This window comes from Ceratotherium simum, chromosome 18 (assembly GCF_057802395.1).
Source record: "Ceratotherium simum simum isolate JZ-2026a chromosome 18, ASM5780239v1, whole genome shotgun sequence".
NCBI classification, from domain to species: Eukaryota; Metazoa; Chordata; class Mammalia; order Perissodactyla; family Rhinocerotidae; genus Ceratotherium; species Ceratotherium simum.
The window spans coordinates 23,303,791-23,320,920 of record NC_141917.1 but is presented as its reverse complement, the minus strand read 5'-3'; the positions used below and the strand labels follow the sequence as shown (position 1 = coordinate 23,320,920).

The following is a 17,130-nucleotide window of genomic DNA, read 5'->3' as shown; positions in this document are numbered from 1 at the left end:
ATATACAAAATCTTCACGGGTGCATAGTACTCCATTGTGTAGATATATTGCAATTTATTCACCTGTTGGATTTTGGAGTTGGATTTTTGGATTTTGGGGTTGATTCCAATTTTGTATTAGTACCAATAATGCTACATGGAAGAACATTTGACATATGTCATTTCAAGTTAATGTTAGTGTACCTTTGGGCCTTTGGAACAGATTTATGTCCCAAAGAGGTATTGCTAGATCAAAGGTTGAATGCATATGTGATTTTGTTAGATATTGCCAAATTCCTCTCCACAGTTGTAATCCTGTTTTACATTGTGAGAAACAAAATATAAGACTGCTTCTTTCCTCCTTAGCCTCATCAACAGAGTGTGTTATCAAACTTTTTATATTTTTTGAATCTTATATGTGAATAATGGTTGCGGTTTTAATTTGCATTTTTCTCATTATGATGCTTCTAATACAATGGAAAATGTAATATTTTACAACAAACATTGTTTCATCTGAAATATGAAATCTACATTCTTTGGATATGAGAGACCCAGGGAAGTACCCCATGTTAATGACACAGATGTTTGATTATAATCAATTGGGCTAATCTTAAACCATCCATCTATTTTACCCACTACTGCAGTTTAAGGAGATAGCTAGGAGAAAGAAAGGAAGGAAGAGAGGGAAAGAGGGAGGAAAGAAAGAAGGAAAGAAGGAAGAAAGGAAGGAAGGAAAGAAGGAAGGAAGGAAGGAAGGAAGGAAGGGAAGAAGGAAGGAAGGAAGGAAGGGGTGTTCATTGAGCTAGCTCTAAATTAAGACAATAAAATGTATGAATAAATGGGAAAGAACCCCTTAAATCAATGTAATTACGTTTGCTTGAAATCTGTATCATACTTTGCAGTCTGTGCCATACCACTAAATTTACCTATTTTGCTCATATTCACATTTCTTAGACTGCCTGGAAATTACACATTTAAAAGTTCTGCTAGATTTTATCAGTAAACCTTACATGCATAGCCTCGGAAATAGATTGATGTCGCTTGTTAATACATATTTTGTCCATCTTATGCTGGGTAGGAGCTACGGATTAATATTTTATCCTCTAATTTTGTATTGCATTCATTTAACACAGCACCAGAAGGGACGTTCCACAACAACTAATAAGAGGTGAAGCCTGTGTTAGCTACTTGATCAAACATGTTTCATGCAAACTGCCTAGGGACATCAAAACAATTACTTAGACCTGAAATTCCATCTGAGCTAGCATTGATATTCAGAGATACGAATCCAGGTAGGTTCAGAAACCAAATATTGTATTTTGATTTGTTTTGAAGTGGCCATCTGCCTATATCAAAAAACTACCACAATAGTTTGGCAGGCAGCTTAAAGAACCAAAATAAGGACTTTGTGTAGGTCAAGTTCAAAGGCATCCTGGTGTTGATTGGAAAGCACAAAAAGTAATGTTGACAGCATGTGGTACTTTACCCAGTTGCCATGCAAAAGTGTCTATAACTTGTAACTTGTCGAAAATCCTGGGTCTCATAATAATCCTTTAAGGAAACTTTATAACTATATATCAAACTTCAAGTATCAGTGGCCAACATATATAAAAACAGCATAAAAATCTAATAAAATATTGTAGAAAATTACATGTTGTAATAATCCTGATGTGCACATAATTTATATTCTAGCACATGTAAAATGCCCCTTTTGATTAAAAAAGAGCTTTAAAGATATCGATAGTTTTATTTGTACATTTTATAAACATTTATGTGTTGGTTAATAATGTAATTTTTAATGTTTAAAGCAAATCCAACACCACAAAGACTTACTTTAGTTGCTCCTTGCTGGAGTTCAAGTGGAATAACCTCTATCTTCACCCGTTTGCCCCCCAACTCCCTTTCAAATCCAGTCTTCACTCTGCTCCCAGATCTATGCCTGGGAACAGCTGGCCTTTGCAGTTCCACTTCTTGGAAGAGTGGCAGTTGAAAGGAGTTGAAGATGACTCTTGGGTGGCTAATTAGGGTTGGGGGCCATGTGGAGGGGTCGGCAAGAAGACAAGCTCCTTTGGTAAGGAGAGCTTGTAGAGGAGCCTGCAGTACCAAATGGACAACCAGCTGAGCTCCTTGGAGCGAGAACTGCAGGCTGGCGAGATGGGCAGCCCCAACATCAGCCTAGAAAAGCTAGATGTGGCTGCACTTCAAAGAGCTCACCAACCAGATCGTGGTCTCCAAGGACGGTAGGAGGATGTTCCCAGTGCTGAAGGTGAATATGTCTGGCCTGGAACCAAAGCCATGTATCCTTTCCTCCTGAACTTCATGGTGATGGAAGTAAGTGACCAGAGAGTGAGTGCCTGGTGGTCATTCTCAGCTAGAGGTGTCCAGCTGTGTCTACATTCACTCTAACTCTCTGAACTTGGGGGCCCACTGGATGAATGTGCCTGTGTCCTTCAGCAAAGTTAAACTCATGAACAAGCACAATGGAGGGTGTCAGATCATATTGAACTCCTTACATAAATATAAACTTCAAGTTCATGTAGTAAGAGTTGAGGGTCTACAGGAGATGATCACCAGCCATTGCATTCCCAAGACTCAACGTATATCTGTGACAGCCTATCAGAACAAGGAGATTACAGCTCTCAAAACTAAATACAATCCATTTGCAAAGGCTTGCCTTCATGCCAGGAGAAGCAGGAATCACAAAGATAAGATGGAAGAACCCAGAGACAAACAGCAGCCTGGGTATTCTCAATGGAAGTGGCTTATCCCTGGAATCAGTACCTTCTGTCTGTTGCCAGCCCCACTCTCAGTTTGGAGGTCCTCGCTCACTTTCTTCCACCCTTGGTGTGAAAGAAGCCCTGTTCTGAGGAACGACAGTTCACTCCCATTCCTCAGCCTATACACTCATTGGATAATTCTCCAACCTATTCTGACAATTCATTTACATGTTATCCATGCTCCAATCCCATGAGAATTGACCCAGCCTTAGGATGTCTGTACATACAATCATGTTACTCCTGAGTCACAATGGGACTCCATTGGTACCCCAACCTGTGGTCAGCTAGTAGGGTGTCATCACGCCAGGGTCTTAGACAGCAGGGCTGTATGACAGGAGTCCAGTTCTTCCCACTGAACACTATCTTACTCAAATAATCTCAGGTCCCCTCTTCTCAGAATCCTCACTGTATAAAAATCTTGTCATGGTCACATACATTCTTGACAATCAATATTGGCCTCATAACATCATGGACATCCCTGTCACTACCTTCCAAGTAAATCAAAGCCTTTTCTTAAAATATACGCAGACTTTTTTTGTTATGTCAACTAGTGTTGATTTGATCTACTAGGTATAAAATGACAGTCTCATGGGTTGAAAAAAAGAAAACATGAAACCTTATTAACTTCACTTTAACATATGAAAAGGAATACATGTTCTGCTACTTATCAAAAAATAACCCCACCCATCACCTGCGATATCAGTTTAGTCCTGAGTTGTGTTTATATGCCACAGATAAATTTAAATATGGAAAAAAAATTCAGTTGGCCTAATTTGCCATTATTTGGTCATAATACAAATTTGTTTGCTAAGGTCCAGAACCTTATTTTTTGTCTCATAGAGCATGTAGATGACTTTGATACAGTAGAATTAATAAACTCAACAGGTCTTATTTAGTGAAATAAAAAGCATACTTTTAATTCTATTTCTTTTTGCTTTGGAGTAGTTTTCAGGTCCCTTTTGTGACAGTTATCATACTTATAGTTAAGTTGTTAAGGACAGAATAAATTCATAGTTGAGGACAACAGATTTTAATTGAAATGGAAATTTCATTGTTCTGCCCACTAGAATGTGTTTATTTTGAGCATATGTAATTGTTTCTTATATTTTTAAACCTACAACTGTTATATTGGTCTTCTGAAAAAATAGCCAGAACAATCAACCAAATATTTTCAGCAAAAGAAAGACAATGTGCAAACATAAAATGAAACAACAACAACAAATATAATGCTAAAAGATTTAGCGGGAGAATTCAATATTAGAAATCAAATAACTCAAACATAATCCACTAAAATTTGACAAAGTTATATAGCTCAGCCCTCATCCTAGAACAAAAAGATATATTTTAGGTTGTAAAACTCTATTACATATATATATTTTTAAGCTGATAAATGATTAAAATGACTTTTCTTTATTAAGTATCTGCTCAAATTGCCGAAGGTATTACACTGGCAGATTAAAATGGATTTTTTAAATTAAAAGACTATTTTTTTAGAGCAGTTTAGATTATCAGAATAATCAACCAGAAAGTACAGAGTTCCCAACTATCCCCTATATTAGGTTTCTAGCATTCTTTGTCTGGACTATTAAAAATCCTTGACTCAGTATACTTCCCATTTTAATCTATCCACAGTAAACACTATAAAAGCGATCTTAAAAATGAAATCTTACCAACTGTCATATGTCAATCCATATTACCAACTGTCATGTTGTAAACTAGAGTTGGAATATTGAGAAATATACCAATCTATTAGTAAACAACCCTGACTCTACCAGGTAGGTAAAGACTTCATTGTGGCAATGGTTCTTGAACTTTCGCATGCAATGACAGTCACCCGGAGAGCCTGTTCAACCCTGGATTGCTGATTCAGGTTTTGAATCAGTAGGTCTGGGTAGGTCTTGAGAGTCTGCACTGCTAACAAGTTCTCAAGCGAGGCTGACACTCCTGGTCCTGGAGCCAAACTGTGAGAACTGCTGCCGTATAATTTTCATACATTGATAAGTCTGCTGTTCTCTCCTTTGTAAGTGTTCTAGTTTTCTATTGCTGCATAAAAAAATTCCTAATATTCAATGACAATAAAATTATGATTTATTTAGTTCCCAAATCTGAATTCCTCCATGTCTCTTCTAAAAGGAAGTTTTCTTCTCTACTTTCTCAGCCAGTATATTTCTACTTGCTTTATGTCTATAATATCTCTTATTATCTTGTCTATTCTTCTTCCCCTTCTGTTCTCTCTCTTTTGTAAGTTTATATCATTTTACTATTGAATATCATGCTATTAAGGTCTCTGGAGAAAGAGAAAATAAGCTCATTAAAATCATCATTTTGAGTGGAAAAATCTATATAATTTTTTAAAAGCCTTAACTATAAATGGTAGTATAAAAAAGAGAAAAATATGAGGATGGATCACTAAGAAATCTTCATATTTAGGGACTAGTTATAAGAGAAAATTAACTAGCAGGGAGCAATCAGAAAATCTAGAATTTGCACTGTGATACAAATCAAGAGAAGAGAGAAAGAAGTAACAGTAAAATAAGAAAGAGAAAAATGTGTTGAGTTGGTTAGCGTCTTCAAGTATTATTTTGGCAAGAAGTTATAATTTTAAAACAAAATTTTAAGTTAGGCCACATGCCATGTTCCCTTACAAAATGTTTTCCTCTCCTCATGGAATACAAGGAGTAGAGTCAACTGGAGAAATTCAAGGAGCTCACTCTGGGAGAAGTGGCTAAGGAATCACTGGGACCAGGGTCTCTCCTTCTTCCAGAAAGGGGAGCTTGCTCAGCTTTCCCCATGGGAAGTGTGGCTAAAGCCAAATAAATTTCCTGACAAGTGCCTACAAGAATCCCATCGGCCCCAAGATATCTCTGGATGCTGGGAAACTCGTTTGCCCACATAACTCCTGTAAGCAGCTGGCACCTCAAACACAGACTTCTTGACACCAAGCAGTCTGTTTATTCCAAAGTAACAAGCTCTCAAGTCCAACTATAAAAAGAGGGAGTAACTAGGGATGAGCCTTTCCAATGAAAATGAGACTGACCGTATCGGCCCAGCAGCACACTGGCTTTGCCATACATCTCTCTGTGTGGTAGTGGGCGAAGGAAGACCTGCACATCTTTTTTTTTTATTATTGTGACAAAATATACATAACGTAATTTGAGATTTTAACTGCTTCTGAGTGTAAAATTCAGAGGCATTAAATACACTCTCGTTGTACAATCGTCACCGTCATCCATTTACAGAACTTTTTCATCTTTCCAAACCGAAACTCGGCACCCATTAAATAAAAACTTGCCATCCCCCCTTCCCCCAGCCTCCGATAAACACCATTCTACTTTCTGTCTTTATAAATTTGACTATTCTAGGTACCTAATATAAGTGGAATCATGCAATATTTATCCTTTTGTAACCCTTTTGTAACTGGCTTATTTCACTTAGCGTAATGTCTTCAAGGTTCATCGATGTTGTAGCATGTGTCAAACTTTTCTTCTTTTTTAAGGCTGGATAATATTTCATTGTATGTATATACCACATTTTGTTTATTCATTTATCTGTTAGTGGGCTTTTGGGTTGATTCTACTTTTTCACTATTGTGAATAATGCTGCAATGAACATGGGTGAACTGATATGTGTTTGAATATCGTCTTTCAATTCTTTGAGGTATATGCTCAAAACATGAAATTGTTGGATCATATGGTAATAATATGCTTAAATATTTGAGGAATGCTTGTACCGTTTTCCACAGCAGCTGCATCATTTTACATTCCCACCAGCAATGCACAAGGGTTCCAATTTTTACACATCCTCATCAATCCTTGTTATTTTGGTTTGTTTTTGATTATAGCCATCCTAATGGGTATGAAATGGTATCTCATTGTGGTTTTGATTTGGCCTCCTTTTCTTTTGTAGTTCCCTTTTCTATGTAAGCTTTCATTTCCTCAATAAAGCCTATTTCTTAACCTATGCTATGTAATATTGAGAAATTTGTCCCAAAGCTGGTGCATGACAGGTAGCAACACAATAGAGAGCTGCTTTGTATAACAGGTAAAAATCTAGAAAGACCCACCTTCCACAGAGTGGCTGTCACAAAGGGACCTACCTATAGGCCATATCAGAATTATTTTAGGAAGAAAATAACAGATTTTGTTGATTTTTTTTTTTTGAGGAAGATTGGCCCTGCGCTAACATCGGTTGCCAATCTTCCTCTTTTTTCTTTTTTTTCCTCCCCAAAGCCCCAGTACATAGTTGTGTATCATAGTTGCAGAGTTTTAGGTCTTCTATATGCGACGCTGCCTCAGCATGGCTTGAAGAGCGGTGAGTATGTCCCCGCCCAGGATCCAAACCAGCGAACCCCAGACCACCGAAGCAGAATGCGGGAACTTAACTGCTATGTCACAGAGCCGGCCCCTGGATTTTGTTGATTTTTTAAAACCAACTTTTATATAACTAAACTGATAAATAAATTTATTAGTGATATACAAATTATATACACATACCTCTATGAGTTTGTGTGTGTGTGTATATGTATAATTTCTTTCTTGAGAGAGAGGAAAGATGTCTAGTATTTTATTTCTAAGTAGCAACTGAAACTTATCTTTGTCTTGGTCAATAAAATTTTTTATTAAATGTGTATCATTTAGCTTGACTAATTAATAGTCCATCTGATACTTGCAATAATGTTACTGTATTAATTCATCTATAACACCAAAGTTTTGAATAGTCATAACATAGAATAAATGTGTGATCATTACTTTTTAAAGGAAGCAATAGTATTCTCCTTAAGAATATTAAAGATTGGAAATATAAGCGACGTATTTGCCTGGTTCTATTATTATTCAATCATCTCTTTTGCCCTTACACTACTCCTATAGAATGCTTCAGAGTATCACTGAATATGGAAGGAAAAATCGTAGCAAGCATCTTGTTCTGATAAAGATAGTAAAGCAAGAATCATGTAGCTATTGAACCATAGCAGGCAAATAACCATCACTTTGAGTGGACAAAATCATGCGGGCATTAGACAGCTTGAGTTAATCACCTTGGTATTCAGAAACATCCAAGTGACATTTCTTTTTGTCTTCAAAACATGTTTCTCATGGTATAGATAGTCTCACACCTCTGTGGAAAGCTAAACTATGTTTTCAAGTGCATGTAAAGAATATGAGCATTCTTTTGACTGTGTGAATGTGCAGTTACTTCTAGTAACGGAAAGTTATTTGCTAAAAATTTCTCTACTTTAAAACAAATATTTTTCAGCTATTGGCTACCAATAAGTCAGATTGTTTATGTCAATGTGGTTTACATTTAGTGTCCACATGAGTCTTCTTTTTTTAAATTTTGAAATAGATTTTGCAATGCTCATATCGTCTTTTTCTGTAGTGCTTGAAATGAACATTCATGCTTTTTTATACAGACTCCATTTATGTTTAGGATAGTCAAAATACATGTGAAAAATAAACGTGAACATTTTTATCTTGTTCACGTTTTGTTCCAACAGTGGTCTAAAACAATGTTTTAAAATGCTCTATAGCAATTTCCTTCAAAGTTTCTGATTATTAGCACAATATGAGCCTAATCATATATATCAATTGAAGGTTGATAAAGATTTGTCCTGCCTTGAAATTAGGTAATATTCCTTTTGACAACAATCTTATGTATCACCATTTACATATGATTCACTAGGGAAACTATAGTAAGTGATTAAGAATCATTTCATTTTTTAGTCAAAAACTATAAGTTTTATGATGCTAGGAAAACTTGTTTTGCCAAAAATAAAATAAACTAGTTTTTAACTGAAGGTAGATTTTTTAGGCTTGAAGTTGATTACCCAAAGGAATAAGTGCTTTGTTTTCAGAGGAGAAATTAGATCACATTTTAGTTAGTCAATATTTTTAAAGGTTAAATAATATTTCAATGAGGTCAGCTTCCTCTCTGAATTTTTCTAACATCCTCAACATTTCTCCAGTGAAGAAAAATAAAATTTAGAATCTTGTTTGTAGAACACTGAGAAGGCGCATTACACCGAGGGACTGAGGTATTCTTTAGGTGACAACCGTAGTTCATTTCTGTTGACACATCAGCATGAATTTGAGAAATACATTCAAAAGTTGTTATTGTGAATATGTTAGAGAGAGAGAAGTAAAATTTCCGAACAGTTGTGTTTGAAATGCATAAGCGAATAATAGAAAAATATATTGGGACAGAGAAAAAAAGAACATGTTGAATAAAAAATCCAGTTGGATTCCAAAATGAGAACCTTGATAGGAAATGATATTCATTTATTTATTAGTGCAAGTATTTTGGTGTATATATTATATATTAGTGCAACTTTTTTGCTAGAAAGGTGATAAAGACAGTTTGGATAAAGACAGAAACTTACTGTTTGTAAGGCATTACAGTCATCATGGATTTTCACCCACTGACGACTCAGAAGTATACACTATTACAAATGTATACAAAAACTCAGACAGTGTTTCTTATTTAGGGTTGCTTAGTTAGGAAAATATTTTTGCGACACAATATTTGAAGTATTTCGAACAAATTTTACTTGTTCTTTTGTGACTGACATTTGTGGACATCTTTATTTAACCATTCTAAGGCTGATGTTTCAGTAGAAATTCAGCATTAAATGTTCCAATCAAACTTTTTTATACTGATTAAATATGTCAAAGATATTAAGTATGTTAATACACACAAACACACACTCATGGAATTGTAAGTTGTGAACATTTATATAAAATTGTTAATAATGCATTTATTTAACTTAAGGAATTTTATGTTCATTTTGATCTTGTTTTATTGCATTAGCCCTATCCTTTGAACATCAATGTTCTAATCATTCTTATGGAAATTAAATGCCACAGCAAATTTTAGTTTTCTATTCAACACTGTCAAAATCTAGTCTTTTGTTAAATTACTGTTCATCTAGAAATATTTATTTTGGAAACATTGAGCAAACTTCTGCATAGAATGAAAAACTTTAAAGTTTAAGATGGATTACCCAAAGGAACACATGCTTTTCTTTTCAAAGGAGAGTGATTTTAAAAGCTTATAATGACTTAACAAAGGTTTTCTGAAGATCAAATGCTTCTTAAATGCCCCTTCTTTTGAGAGGTAATTTCTAAATTAATTGGAAACATGCAAAGTGGTTCTAAATTAACGATTAAAAAAGTCAACTTCAAATTATTTTAACTGGCTCTTTAAGTTTTATATTAATAAATCTTAGCTCATGATATACCTTAAAAATTTCTGACGAATTACCTAGATTAAGTTCATCCGAAGAAGAGATAACACATCTTTATACTCATTTGTTATAACTGGAACAATGAGTGTATTAGACTAAAAATGATAGTTTGACAGTATTAAGGTGCAAATCAGTGTGAAAGTAACGTTTTGCCAAAGACGAGCAAATGTATTTTTATGCTAGTCTTGATTTAGGGCTTTTGCACGGGATATTTCTTTTGTCTGGAAATGGCTTCCCCCACATAATTGTCTGGCTTAATTCTTTTTTTTTTTTTTTTAATTTTTTGTTTATTGCAGTAACAGTGGTTTATAACATTGTATAAATTTCAGGTGTATATCATTATACGTCTATTTCTGCATAGATTACATCACGTTCACCATCCAAATACTAATTACAACCCATCACCACACGCCGAAGTATCCCTTTCGCCCTCCTCCCTCCCCCCTTCCCCTCTGGTAACCACCAATCCAATCTCTGTCTCTGTGTGTTTGTTTATTGTTGTTATTATCTACTACTTAATGAAGGAAATCATACGGTATTTGACCTTCTCCCTCTGACTTATTTCACTTTGCATAATACCCTCAATGTCCATCCATGTTGTCACAAATGGCTGGATTCTTCAATTTCACTTCTCATGGACGCCATACCTGAGAGTATGGCCATACCTGAGAGACCACTCTACATCAGCTGCCCCAGTGCACTCTGAAAACTCCTTGGTCTGTTAGATTTTTTCATAACTTATCAGTTTTTAAACTATGTTATTTACTCTTTTATTTTCAGTATTGTTTATTGATTGCCTCCGCTGCCTCTGCCAGAATTTGAGTTCCTCAAATGCAGAAATATTTGTTTGTCTTGTTAATGGATCCATTCTCAGAACCATTTTTTGAACATAGTTGGAGCTGAGTGCCAGTGTGTCAAATAAAAGAATCAGTGACCCAGGATAAATTTCCGAACCTTTTGCTGTCATAATTGCATAAAAATATATAACATCTCTGCAACAGCAATAACTAATCATATAGGAAGAACAAGGTGAAATGCAAAGGTAATAATGAGAGTCAAAAATGGGTTTGGGTGAGATTTAAAAAACACTGCTGTGGCCTGCCCAGTGGTGTAGCAGTTGAGTTCGAGCTCTCTGCTTCAGGGGCCCAGGGTTCATAGGTTTGGATCCTGGGCACGGACCTACGCACTGCTTATCAAGCCATGCTGTGGAGGCATCCCATATAAAGTAGAGGAAGGTGGGCATGGATGTTAGCCCAGGGCCAATCTTCTTCAGCAAAAAAAGAGGAGGATTGGTAACAGATGTTAGCTAAGGGCTAATCTTACTCAAAAAAAAAAAAAAAAAAAACACTGCTAAGGGAGTAAAAATACAACCTAAAAATTACAGCCACAATAGAGGCCATCAGACAAAAAGAAACATTAATATAATTATAAGTGTTGTACCAATAAAACTCTTCTGATTAAATTCCTGAATCAAAAGACAAAATATAAAGTCTGAGTTTAAAAGACAAAAGATCAACAAATATGGAGATAGTTAAAATCAAATTACCCAAATATTTGACCAAAAAATGTGGAATATGAATAGTTATACACAAAGAAGAATATTTAAAAAGTGGAAAAGAATAAAAGAAATTTCAATTGATATTGACAAATATTACAGCCTAAAATAGGGCTATAATTAGTCTGAAACCATTAAATAGCAGAAAAAAATTATTAGAAGTACAAAGAGAAGTTAATGAAAATATAATGATAGTGTGAACAAGAAAATAAAACTTCAACCTAACAAGAAAGAAATAGAAAAAGGTAAAAAGAGGTAGTTAAAATTATTAAGCTATAGACTAATCTTTCTACGTATCTACTACCTATCTTTCTGTGTCTTATTTTTCTAACATACTGTGTATATTTTAAAGTAAATCACAACACATTTTGAAAATGTATAAATAATAAAGATTTAAATCCCATTTTCTTAATGCAATGTCACAAAGCTAGTAATTAATAACAAAATTTGACAAAATAAATAAAAATATTATAAAGTTAAAACATACATGTTTCTGAATATTTGTTTAAATAAGAAAATAAAAGCTGAGTTTTTCGATTTCTTATAAGTATCAAACACAATCGTGTACCTCAAAACTTAAGCATAAGTCCGGGTCAGAAAACTGTTTGCAGTATCTACAAAAGCTGAACACACACATTTCCAAATTTCATCAATTCCACTATGTACGTACATGAACCCAACAACAATGTATTCAAAAGTTCACTGAAAGGCATCACTAGAATATCCATAACAGCATTATTTGTAAGCCCAAACGAAACTATCAAAATGTCCAGTCACAGGAACAACCACCAAAAATTAAGAAATATCCACACCATGAGAATCAATGATCTACAATGTATATAATGTATAATTTCATTAATATTAAGTACAAAAAAAAAAAAGAGAGACAGCACTAATCTTTGGTTTTAGAAGTCAGGAGAGTGGTTAACTGGAGTTGTGATTGGGATGAGAATGTTCTAGGTTGATGGCATTCTTTTTTTGCTCTGAGTGTGACTGAAAGGTTTCTTCTGATTATGATATCAATCCACCTGGTGGAATTTTTTGATGTGGGCACTATTCTCTACAGACACTATACTCAAGAAAAACTTAAAAGTACATAGAAATTAAGAATGCTATTCACGTGTATTGCTTTTTGTAAATAATGCATTAAAAATAAGTGGGAAAAACTTTTAATCATTACATCCTTTGTGACACAAAAGAAAACAAGAGAAAAAATAACTTTCAAAGACTTTCGTGATCACTCAAGAAAACAAAAAAATTATAGAGACAAGGAAGCATCAAGAAATCAGTATGAAAAAATAAATAAGTGATAAGTTAAATAAGAATGATTTAAACATTAGGAAAATAGTGTTATTTATACTGCTTCTGTGGGCTTCATGGCAATGGATTCTTCTGTGAAGTATATGAAGACCACATCAAAGACAAATTCAATCTCACTGGACTCATTGAGAAGCTCTAGACATGGTCTTGGACCTGGAGCCTGATGAAGAGCTGGAAGACAACCCCAACCAGAGTGACCTGATTGACCAGGCAGCAGAGATGCTCTATGGATTGATCCACACCTGCTATATCCTCACCAACCATAGCATTGCCCAGATGTTGGGAAAGTATGAGCGGGGAGACTTTGGCTACCGTCCCCATGTGTACCATGAGAACCAGCCAATTCTTTCTATCGGCCTTTCAGACATCCCAAGTGAGGCCATGGTGAAGCTCTACTGCCCCAAGGGCATGGATGTGTTCAGACCTGAGGCATCAACACACAGACCATGCCTACTTTGGCACCAGTTTCCCTCACATGCTCTTCCTGGCTGAGCCAAAGCATCCCACCAACCAGTTTGTGTCCAGGCTCTACAGTTTCAAGATCCCCCTGACGGCCTACCAGAAGCTTCAAGAGCCCAGTCAAGACGATTGGCTGATTCCTCACCCCACTTGTCCCTCAGCCTTTGACACCTCCATTTCTTTGCTGCCACATTTTCAGGAACCATATATGGTTTTTAGTTTAAATTAAAGGAGTCATTATTGCGGGGGGAATATGAAATAAAGTAGAAAAGGCAGGAAAAAAAACATTTATTCAAAATTTATATAAAATCTTATCAGATCTCCTCAAGAAATATATGTAAAAGGAAGGGCTTCATGTCTCCTGATATAGAAATTGCAAAATGATAAGGTATTGTTGATAATGCCATGCTAATAGATTTAATTATTAAATAAAAGTTATTTTTATTAAAATATATTAGCAAAATTGGTTAATGAATGAGAATAGGAACATTACAATAATAATGAAATTTTTTTTTCCAATCTACAAAAATTACCACATTGAACAGCTAAGGAAATCATAAGGCTTTAGACAGAAATTTATTACCTAAAAATCAACTAATTCTTATGGTATTTAAACAGTTCTGGGATATAGATTGAAAGGGACATTGCATGCGTTAAACCACATTGAATGGAATTTTTTTAAAATGCAAATCTCCAATCTCACTTGTAAATAACAATTAAATCTTAAGAAAAAATACTTTTATACTTGATAAAATTTAATTCAATGTTTAATAAAATTCCAAGGAAAGCATAAATAGCAATAGACATATCCAAACATGACTAAGAATATGTATCTCAATCCATATATATTCCAAAATATTCTGAAATTAATTTAACAGATTTAATATTGTAAATGAGAACAGAAGATAAAATTGAGGTGTTTGACCTATCAGCTTCTATCATGTACTATAAAACTATATATTTTTGTCTTGGAATAGAGAGTAAAGTTAAAAGATAATGAATAATCTAATTAAATAAGAGTGTAGGCAAAATTTATAAATATCAGTGAGGAGAGATTGGATAATACCTTGAATTGAGAATTGGCTAGTTATATCAAATTGGGGTGATAAGACAGAAATCTCTTGGGTGGAGAACCAAAATACCAGTCCCATCCCAGAGGAAGCAAGCAAGGAGCTTTGCTTCTATTTGGAGAATGTCCTTAGCCATTAAAATCTGGCTTGGCCAATTTGATGACCAATGAATTCACCACGTCTATGTGAGTAACAACACATATAGACACTGTAATATCCATATTCTTCACAGTATGCTAAGAGATATTGTTTGCCAAGCACCTTGTTGCTCTAGTTTTTCTCATACTATAAGTGTTAGTTTTTGTTAACTAGATTTTTCTACACCTATCTATACTTGAGGTACTTGGATTTATCCTGTGGATACTATGTTGGAAGTCATAGTTAGATCCTATTAAGGATCCAGGAATAAATTATCACTTTTCTGTTCTCAGAAGGACAAATAGTGCCACTGTTGAAAGAAAGATTGTTTTTAGTAGAACTATTCAATTTTTTCTGAAAAGATGCAATTAAAATGTAGACCATGAACATGTATCATCTGCTTTTTTTTTTTTTTTTGTGAGGAAGATCAGCCCTGAGCTAACATCCATGCCAGTCCTCCTCTTTCTTTTTGCTGAGGAAGGCTGGCCCTGGGCTAACATCCGTGCCCATCTTCCTCCACTTTATATGGGACGCCACCACAGCAAGGCCTGACAAGTGGTGAGTCGGTGCGCGCCCGGGATCTGAACCCGGGCCGCCAGCAGCGGAGCGCGTGCCCTTAACCGCTAAGCCATGGGGCTGGCCCCCGTGTATCGTATGTGTTATACTGCTTTGTGTAAGGAAACGAAAACACAAGTAAATAAAAGTAAAACTTTCTTCAGAATTTCACAATTCATTAAAGAACACTATAAAATGTCTTTATAAAAGAAGATAATAGGTCTGTTGTTGGTTTCAAAACAGTTCTAGGAGGGTAAGTGCCTTGACCTGTCACCAAATGTGGCATCCATCTTATCTATTAACAGTCTTGGGAAGACCATTTTCAGAATGCAAAAGTTTAAAGCTGAAATTCACTTCTTGGGGTTAGAGCTTTTAATGGACTGACTGTCACTGATAAGGAAATGATGGAGAGCGCAATGTTTCTGCAATCTCATTAGTTGGATGTATTGTGTGAAGCTGAATTTCCCAATCTCCAGAATACTAACATATACTGCTAGCTGAGAAAGAAAGAGAAAAGCAATTCAAAGTTCTATATTTAACTTTTCTTCTTTTGAATACTACATTAAAATAACAATTTCCATGGCATTGTATTTTCCTTATTTCTTTAGTGGGCAATAAAGATAAATCTCATATTATTTTAGCATAATATCATCCTTCAAAATGAAATCTATTTTGGACATCTCAAGTGGTCAGAAATCTTCCCTTAGTTCAAATAAAGCTGGCAACTATACTATTTTCTTCATTAGAAAGAGACAAGATAATGTATTCCATCATCAGTGTCACAGGGGCACTCTTCACAAGTGTTTGCTTAAAACTTTTAAATGCTGTGCAAATGTGACATTTAAGACATATTTATTTAGAGGAAACCAAAATAAACTTGTTGAGCTTTCTTCATAATGCCCATAAAATATGATTTTCTATTGATCATTTACATTAACTATCAATGTGTAAAACCAGATCTCGAAATGCGGAAATACCTGGATGTGAATGCAAACTCTCAATCATGTAGAATTGGTTGACAGGTACCCAGCTGTTTGCCATTCTACAGTTGAACTGAGAAATTTGTTTCTCTATAAAAATAATCGTTTTCTCTTGTTGATGTATTCTTTTCTTTCCAATTTAAGGGAAAAAGTTTATGAATTAAGACATTTGAAGTTTTTTTCTCATATCTATATTTTTAACTGAAATGCTTTCAGATAGAAAGGTATAATGAAGGCAAAACAAATGAGGAAAACTTGTTTTAGTCCCAGCTCTGCCATTTCTTTTTTTTTTTTTTTCATCCCAGGAAAATCAGTCACTCTCTCTGAGCTCCCGTGTATCCGTTTGTGTCTAATAACTGGATAATTGTCAAAGCCACTTATAATTTTATGGTAATTTTAAAAAGATCAGAGAGTGTAATCTCAAACATGCGTTAGATATGTGCAGCAGTGAATAAAAATACTATTTTTTCCCCAAGAAGTTGATTGCTATAAATGTGTGACATTTCAACTGGGGAGAAAATGTGCCTTCTGACACCTACAGCAGTATTTCCACGTAAACCAGAAAAAAATAGAATGACTTCAAAGGACATAATAATAACTAAGAGGTATGGAACACTTTCTATTTTCCAGTTGTTATGCTCACTGCTTTCAAGATTTCCTTACAAAGTTTTCCTAACAAACCTGTGAGGTAGATTCCATAATGACCATTATTTTCTACATGAGGAACCTGGGACTCAGGGAGTCTGGGTAAGACACACGAAGTGGAATAACTAGTAAACACCAGAACTGGATTCAGAATCCGAGAGTCTGGTGACAGAGCTGATGTAATTTAGCCCTGCCTATAGCTACAATTTTGAAAAAGTAAGATAATTCCTTTAGAGGTTTTGAAGAGATGTGGAAAGAGACCATATATTTTAGGCAAAAAATGTGTTGAAAGCAATCACTGTTTGTTTCAGAAAACACCTGTTCTACAGTGACTTTTTAAAATAATCTTTTAAATATCCTTCCTCCTTACCAAATGAGAAACCATTATTTGATTATTGGGAAATACATAAAAA

General features: G+C 34.9%; 2 pseudogenes; both read left to right on the top strand.

Moving 5' to 3' along the window:
• LOC101405655 (T-box transcription factor T pseudogene) overlaps nucleotides 1-2,956 on the top strand; it is a 40,087-nt pseudogene extending 37,131 nt beyond the window's left edge.
• Nucleotides 2,957-3,223: 267 nt separating this feature from the next.
• On the top strand, nucleotides 3,224-13,558 carry LOC101405393 (casein kinase II subunit beta-like; annotated as a pseudogene).
• Nucleotides 13,559-17,130: the final 3,572 nt, after the last annotated feature.